Source organism: Amphibalanus amphitrite, unplaced genomic scaffold (assembly GCF_019059575.1).
Source record: "Amphibalanus amphitrite isolate SeventyFive unplaced genomic scaffold, NRLGWU_Aamphi_draft 000114F_arrow, whole genome shotgun sequence".
Classification (NCBI taxonomy): Eukaryota; Metazoa; Arthropoda; class Thecostraca; order Balanomorpha; family Balanidae; genus Amphibalanus; species Amphibalanus amphitrite.
In genome coordinates this window covers 629748-636325 of record NW_024881609.1, presented here as the reverse complement: position 1 = coordinate 636325, position 6578 = coordinate 629748, and the positions used below count along the sequence as shown (strand labels likewise).

The 6578-nt window shown below is 51.3% G+C and overlaps 2 non-coding genes across 2 annotated transcripts; one reads left to right on the top strand and one right to left on the bottom strand.

Annotated features, from left to right (window-relative positions):
- The first annotated feature begins 5886 nt into the window (after positions 1–5886).
- Positions 5887–5957, top strand: Trnag-gcc. The gene has a single exon. It is a non-coding gene; the product is annotated as a tRNA-Gly (tRNA).
- A 280-nt stretch (positions 5958–6237) lies between these two features.
- Positions 6238–6308, bottom strand: Trnag-gcc. The gene has a single exon. It is a non-coding gene; the product is annotated as a tRNA-Gly (tRNA).
- Between the last annotated feature and the right edge of the window lie 270 nt (positions 6309–6578).

Below are 6578 nucleotides of genomic sequence, written 5' to 3'. Positions count from 1 at the left end.
AATAACCTAATTTCATGACTATATTCTAGTATATTTTTTGTAAACTAGACTATCTTTTACAAAAGCGGCGCTAATGTTACTTTTCTCATTAGGTCACTGCCAGTATTTTGTTTTTATGTCGATTTCATGTTGTATTTTGTTTTTAAAGCATAAATATGAGTGAATTGAATACGATCATAGGCGGCGGAACGGGGAGGGCACCGTACCCCCCTTTGATTTTGGCCTTTTAACATTAGCCCTATGGGCGTTGCATGGAAAAAATGGGACCAAAATTGGGCAGTGCCCACTGCCCCCCCCCCCTTAAGAAGGTGTTCCGCCGCTACTGAATACGATCTCTTCGAAAGTGACAGTTCAACACACCACAATTTGCATTTCGGTTGAAGAAACTGTCTAGTTTGAGAGGAAAACTCAGTACATTACTGCTATTTTCAAATTCCTACGCACATGGAGTGGCGATCGCGAGAAGGTTACATTAGCGGTGTCAGGGCAATGCCAATTGCCATAAAATCAAAGCCATATCCATAGGCGGCGGAACGGGGAGGGCACCGGGGCACCGTGCCCCCCTTTGATTTTGGCATTTTAACATTAGCCCTATGGGCATTGCATGGGAAGAATGGGACCAAAAGTCGGCAGTGCCCCCCTTTAATTGAAGGTGTTCCGCCGCTACTGGCCATATCAAACCAACGGGCATCAAATAATCTCCCCATCCCCACGGCACAAATAGAAACACTTGGGTGGTGGAGTGTGGAGTACTGGCCCCCGTCGATTCTTACAAGGCTTGGAAAACCCACACCGGTCTTTTTCCGGTCCGAAAGCGGCCTGGTCTGAATATTCGCGCAAGATAGTGGACTGTCCATTGCCGGTCCCGTAGCTCAGTTGGCAGAGCGTTGGATTCCGCATATTGAGTTTGTTTTGTTTAATGTTTTACTGGGTTAGGCCCTTTCGGTCCAATTAGACCATTTCAGAGCCGGAAGGGGGAGCTGGACAGGCACCCTAGTGAGTCACCGGGGCTGAGCCCGTCCCGAAAGACAGGCCGACCAGCCCCAAGGTACTCACTGCACTCTGCTACGGGGTGCGCTCCCTCGGGAGCAGCGGTGCCGCTCCAAGAGAGCAGCCCGCATGAGATAAAGTTGCCTGTTCAGCCCGGAAGGGGTTGCGGCGTGGAGGAGAAGGATTTCAGTATCCTATTCCTGAGGATAGAAGCACGGAGCGGTCCATATTGAGAGCACGCGTTCCCGGTTATAACAGTCCGGGTTGGAAGCGCGATGGGCGCTTGACGTTTATGGGCCTCCTGACAGGTATGGTTGCGGTTGGTGGCAGGCCGTAGCCAGGCGAAGTCAGTGAGCGGACCGGCCGTGCGCGGCTATGCGGAACGGGGGGGGGGGGGGGCACCGGGGCACCGTGTCCCCTTGAATTGGACATTTTAACATTAGCGCTATGGGCGCTACATGGAAAGAATGGGACCAAAAGTCGACAGTGCCTCCTCCCCACCCCCCTTAACCCGCGCCGGGCTGGAGGGGGGGGGGAGTGTTTGAACACCCCCCCCCCCCTGCGGTTTTTCGCAGATATCTAAGAAAAATGCACCTGTGACCCCTTTGTGTGCCGGCCGCCCTGAGGTCATCTCAGGTCATGAACGGTCACCAGCAGTCTTTTGGCTTTAACTTTTGCTAAAGACGTGCTAGAGCAATGAAATCACGCCAGATGTATTCAGCTCGACGATACGGATCGACTGATATGCAATATGACCCTTTCCGGTCAGGTCATGACCTTGACCTGAGGCCAAATTTTAAAAAATGACCTTGACGCGTCTCGACGAGAGGAACACGATGCTGCCAACAGTATTGTCGTGGCTGTGTTGAGTCAAAAGTTATTGACTAAAAACCATTTTAATGAAAACTGCTTTTTTACAGTTTTTGCCCCCTGATTTCGAGGCTAAATCTTTGACCTGAGGTCAAATCTGAGAGCAATGCTCAGAAAGGTCTGTGAAAGGGCTATCGAATGCGCTTTTCCGCGGCGCTGTAGCTCTATTGGTTCCCGAGTTAGCCGTTGGCAGTTTCCAAAATTGTTGAAATGGACTACATTTGACATTTGATGACGTCTGACGACCTGATCTTTGACCTGACCCAAAAAATGACCGAAGTGTTTTCGTCATTATTTTCGACGCTCTTTCGAGTGCCACTTACTGCGTGTCGCTACATGGCCCAGGAGCCGAGTTAGAACTAGACGGGGGGGGGGGTGTTCAGACCCCCCCCGGCCCGGCGCGGAAGTCGCGGAGCACCGGCCCGGCGCGGGTTAATTGAAGGTGTTCCGCCGCCACTGCGGCTATGTGTGCACGTTAAATTTTGGACTCCAAATTCTGCCATAGAGCCGGAATTGCGCGATCAGAGGGTAGAGGGCAGGGTCAACGCAACAAGCTTCGCTTAGTGGGGATTCTGTCCTTGTGAATCCTTCCATTCAAAAGGGTCGGAATAAATGTATTAAAAAACTGTGAACTGTGAAGGCTAGTCAAATTGTCTTTTGACTGCACCATGCCATCATAACTGCTGGCTTAAATCGGCTTTGGAGGGCTTTGTATTTATTTGGTGCTTACATCGGCTTCAAAGGCTTTATTCCCGTCTCTGAAGTGAGGGCCCCATTACCGGCATTTGGGGGCCTCACTCGAGTAGTTAGGGCCCAGCCCAAACAAGTCTCTTGTCGGCCCTTTAGAGGCTCTTTCGTGTCGCAATGTCCCACACAATTCTCTTAGGTCTCAGACTCCTATGCATCGACATTCGAGGGTTATTACCGGCTTTTTATGCACTCCAGCTGGAAATGAGGAGAGTAAACAGGCATCGCACGAGAGAGCTCTCAGCTGACACTCCGCGCGTTACACTCGGTAAACTCTACGATACACTCCCCGGACGCAGCCGAATTGGCAACTCTACCGGAAAACTCTCGGAAATACTCTTCACTACGCTAGGCTTACCGACATTTGAGGAAGATTCGAAGAGTTATGAGGCGGGAGTTTCAGAGAATTCCGAGAGCCTAGAGTAAATTTTTCTCTCAGTGTACTAAATTTAGTCCGAACAGTTTTGATAGGAATGATTCGCAAGGACAGAGCCACTGCTAAGCGAAGCTTGTTGCGGTGATCCTGACCTCTACCCACTGATCACGCAATCCCAGTTCCATGGCAGAATTTAGAGTTCAAAGTTCAACGTGCGCACATAGCCGCGCACGGCCAGTCCCCTCACTGACTTCGCCTGGCTATGGCCTGCCACCAACCGCAACCATACCTACTTGTCAGAAGCCCATAAAAGTCAAGCGCCCGTCGCGCTTCGAACCCGGACTGTTATAACCGGGAACGCTTGGTCTCACCACGCGGAGTCCAACGCTCTACCAACTGAGATACGGAACCGGCTAAAACTGGGACCGGGACCTTTGAGGGCCTCCGCAGGCGGCAAGACCCAAAGTGGCCTCTTGAGCGCAGTGCTGGCCTTTGAGGGCCGTACACTGGCAACAGAGTAGTCCTTAATGGTCCTATACGGTGGCATGACGCTCCAGATCAAATCGAACAGGGAGACTATGATCCTGCACAAGAAGATACCACCACATCGTCCCGAGCGCCTGGAGACTGCTTCGGCGCACAAGAAGCTAGCACAACTCCAGCGCTCGATAAGATGGTGTTATGTTCGTGTTCGGAAATGCAGTTTCCGCACTTCGAGAAGCTCTCGCGGTGACTCTAGGACCACCGCCATGGGATAATGCAATATTGGCGATAGCAATTAATTACCATGTAGGTACACATTTATGTTAAAATTGTCTTCGGACGACAGAGCAATGACGGTGCACCGGCTGGTGGCCGCCTGGACCCCCAGCTCTTGGCCTTTATGTGGATTTGGTGATGGCGTATATACTAGTACTACCTACCTATAGTATAACTATAAAATAAAACCAGTAAAACGCCTTTTGGGCGACCAACGGAGCGAGCGAGAGGATGGGCCTTGCACGTGCGGAATTGCGAGGGGGTACATCCAACTAACTTGTGCACTGCACCCTACTAATCGGTCTTTAGCGATGTGCCAAATTTCAGCGCAATCGGCCTAGCCGTTCTCGAGATCTGGAAGCGGCACACTGCACGTGCGCACGTGCAAGCGGGGTCCAAACTGACTTTTGCACGGCACCCTACTAACTGGTCCCCAACCGTGTACCAAATTTGAGCGCAATCGGCCAGGCCGTTCTCGAGATCTGGGAGCGCCCCCTGCACGTGCGCACGTGCTGTAGCACCCCAACCTTAACACATGCAGATGAATTATCTGATGGAGACCTAACTGTGTACCGAGTTTCAATTCAATCGGCCCAACCGTTGTGCCGTTATTGAGGTTGCAATTTTGGGGGTTCTTAAAAAATGTCCAACTTTACCACGCGCCACGTGCGGTAGTTGGCAAGAACGCATGGTGGCCATCACACCACATAACTTTTACGTCCAAGTGACATTCAGTAAAGAAGACCGCTTGTCAATCGGATGTCCCGTTTCTAAGATATTAGCTTTTGAAGAGCGTCCCCACGGCCGGCCGGCCGGCCGGCCGGCCGCTCATACTCAGGATTTTCCCTTAATTCAGTATGAGACTCCGCTCGCTTCGCTCGCTCCGTAATTAATCTCGTCCACTCAGAAACGCAGCCCATTTATAGTGCTACCTATTACCATACCCCATTCGTTTCGCGTTAACAATCACTCTGGGGCTGTGCATGCTTTCCATGTGACTTCTTTAGCCCATAGCCTGGTTAGCGTTGACCGTCGAGCCCAGTAACATAGGAGAGAAAGTGAAGGGTTTGTTTGCTTGGTTTCGTTAGGTTAGGCTCTTTCGGTCTGACGAGACCATTTCAAAGGCTCATGAGCCTTTCCTTTTATCCTTCCGGCTTTGCAAAGCCGGAAGGATAAAAGGAACTAGGGGAGACATTGGTCTGGGCTAGGGCACCCTAGTGAGTCGTCGGGACTGAGCCCATCCAGAGGACAGGCCAACCAGCCCCCATAACACTCACTGAATCTAAGTGCGGGCGTGCACCTATGGGAGCTACCCCGCCTACCCGCATGGGATAAAAGTGCCGTCCAGCCTGGAAGGGGTAGAGGCATGGATGAAAAGGATTTGACTGTCCTGAGGATGGAAACAACGGAACGGTGAATGAAAGGATGGTGGCAAGAGAAGTTTGAGAAAAACGAAAATGTAGCGAATTTACGCATGGCGTGCAATTGTGCAGCCTATGCAGTCAGTGTGCAGCCTATGATAAAACTGTGTTAAACTGTGTTTTATACACGCTGGCCTCCAAAGCGTTTTCCTTTCCTCACTCGTTATACAAAAACAACGCGCCGAGCCGTTACAAGACAACTCCGAGCCAGCCGAGCCAGCGTCGTCTGCGCCGACATCTCTACATTATCCCTACCAAGATTACTTTACTACTCAGCGCACGGCATACCTACTCTCGTTCGTTCGCCGCACTATATCCATGGGGCTGGGCGTCTTGCATCCATACCCAGCCCATACATACGTTGACGAAGACGCTTCAGGCGTCAACTAGGAAAATAATTCTCACAACTAGTGCTACTAGTCCTAGTCAGTAGTCAGTAGCAACTATTCCAAACTATAACGAACTACGACCGATAAACGGTTCATGAAGCGAACGATTTCACAATGCATTGCACTTGCACAGGACAATCAATCCGAAACAGTTGCTTCAATGTTGCAAAAGCATGAGAGTAAAGGATAATAAAATAGGGCAAGCTGCCCCCACTGTCCCACCGGTTCTCTCGCCTATGTCAATCAGTAGTGCATTGACATAACATCTCGTGAACTTTTCGTGAACCAATCGGTCCACGTCTTCTGCTTTGGACCATCCGTATATTTATATCACGCATCGGTGGTTCAGTGGTAGAATGCTCGCCTGCCACGCGGGCGGCCCGGGTTCGATTCCCGGCCGATGCATTTTGACCTCATCCAATCTTTGACCTTCGTTTGGGCCACTATCAAGGTGCACTGCCCTGTCCCCGCTGTCATCTTGATGCCGTTCAATATCGGCAAAATAATATTGGGACCAATAACTGCTGTATTAATTCGCATTTTAAGCCCATTTACGGTGAGGTAACGTCCGGTCTTTAACCACGATTTACAAACACATTTCAGTATTCGCCATTCCGAAGCAAGGGCACGTTACGTCTTTGGTTGGACCAGTTGGATGGACAAAGTCAAGCGCCGTATGCCAAAATGCATCGGCCGGGAATCGAACCCGGGCCGCCCGCGTGGCAGGCGAGCATTCTACCACTGAACCACCGATGCCTTGCGCACAACCAGATATTTAGACAGGGTAGAGGGCGACGGGCACACGGATGGGGCAAGCCACATAACCGATGGGGGGGGGGGGGGAAAGATGATGATAATTTGGTGTTTTAGGGCGCACCAGCAACGAGGCTATATGGCGCCATGGCGCCCAACCGATGGGGGGGGGGGGGGGATTGGAGTACTGGGCACGGCCAAGCCTTTATGTAAGTAAAGAGGTGGATAGGCCACGAGATTCCACACTACTGTCAGACGGCTTTGGCGACGCAT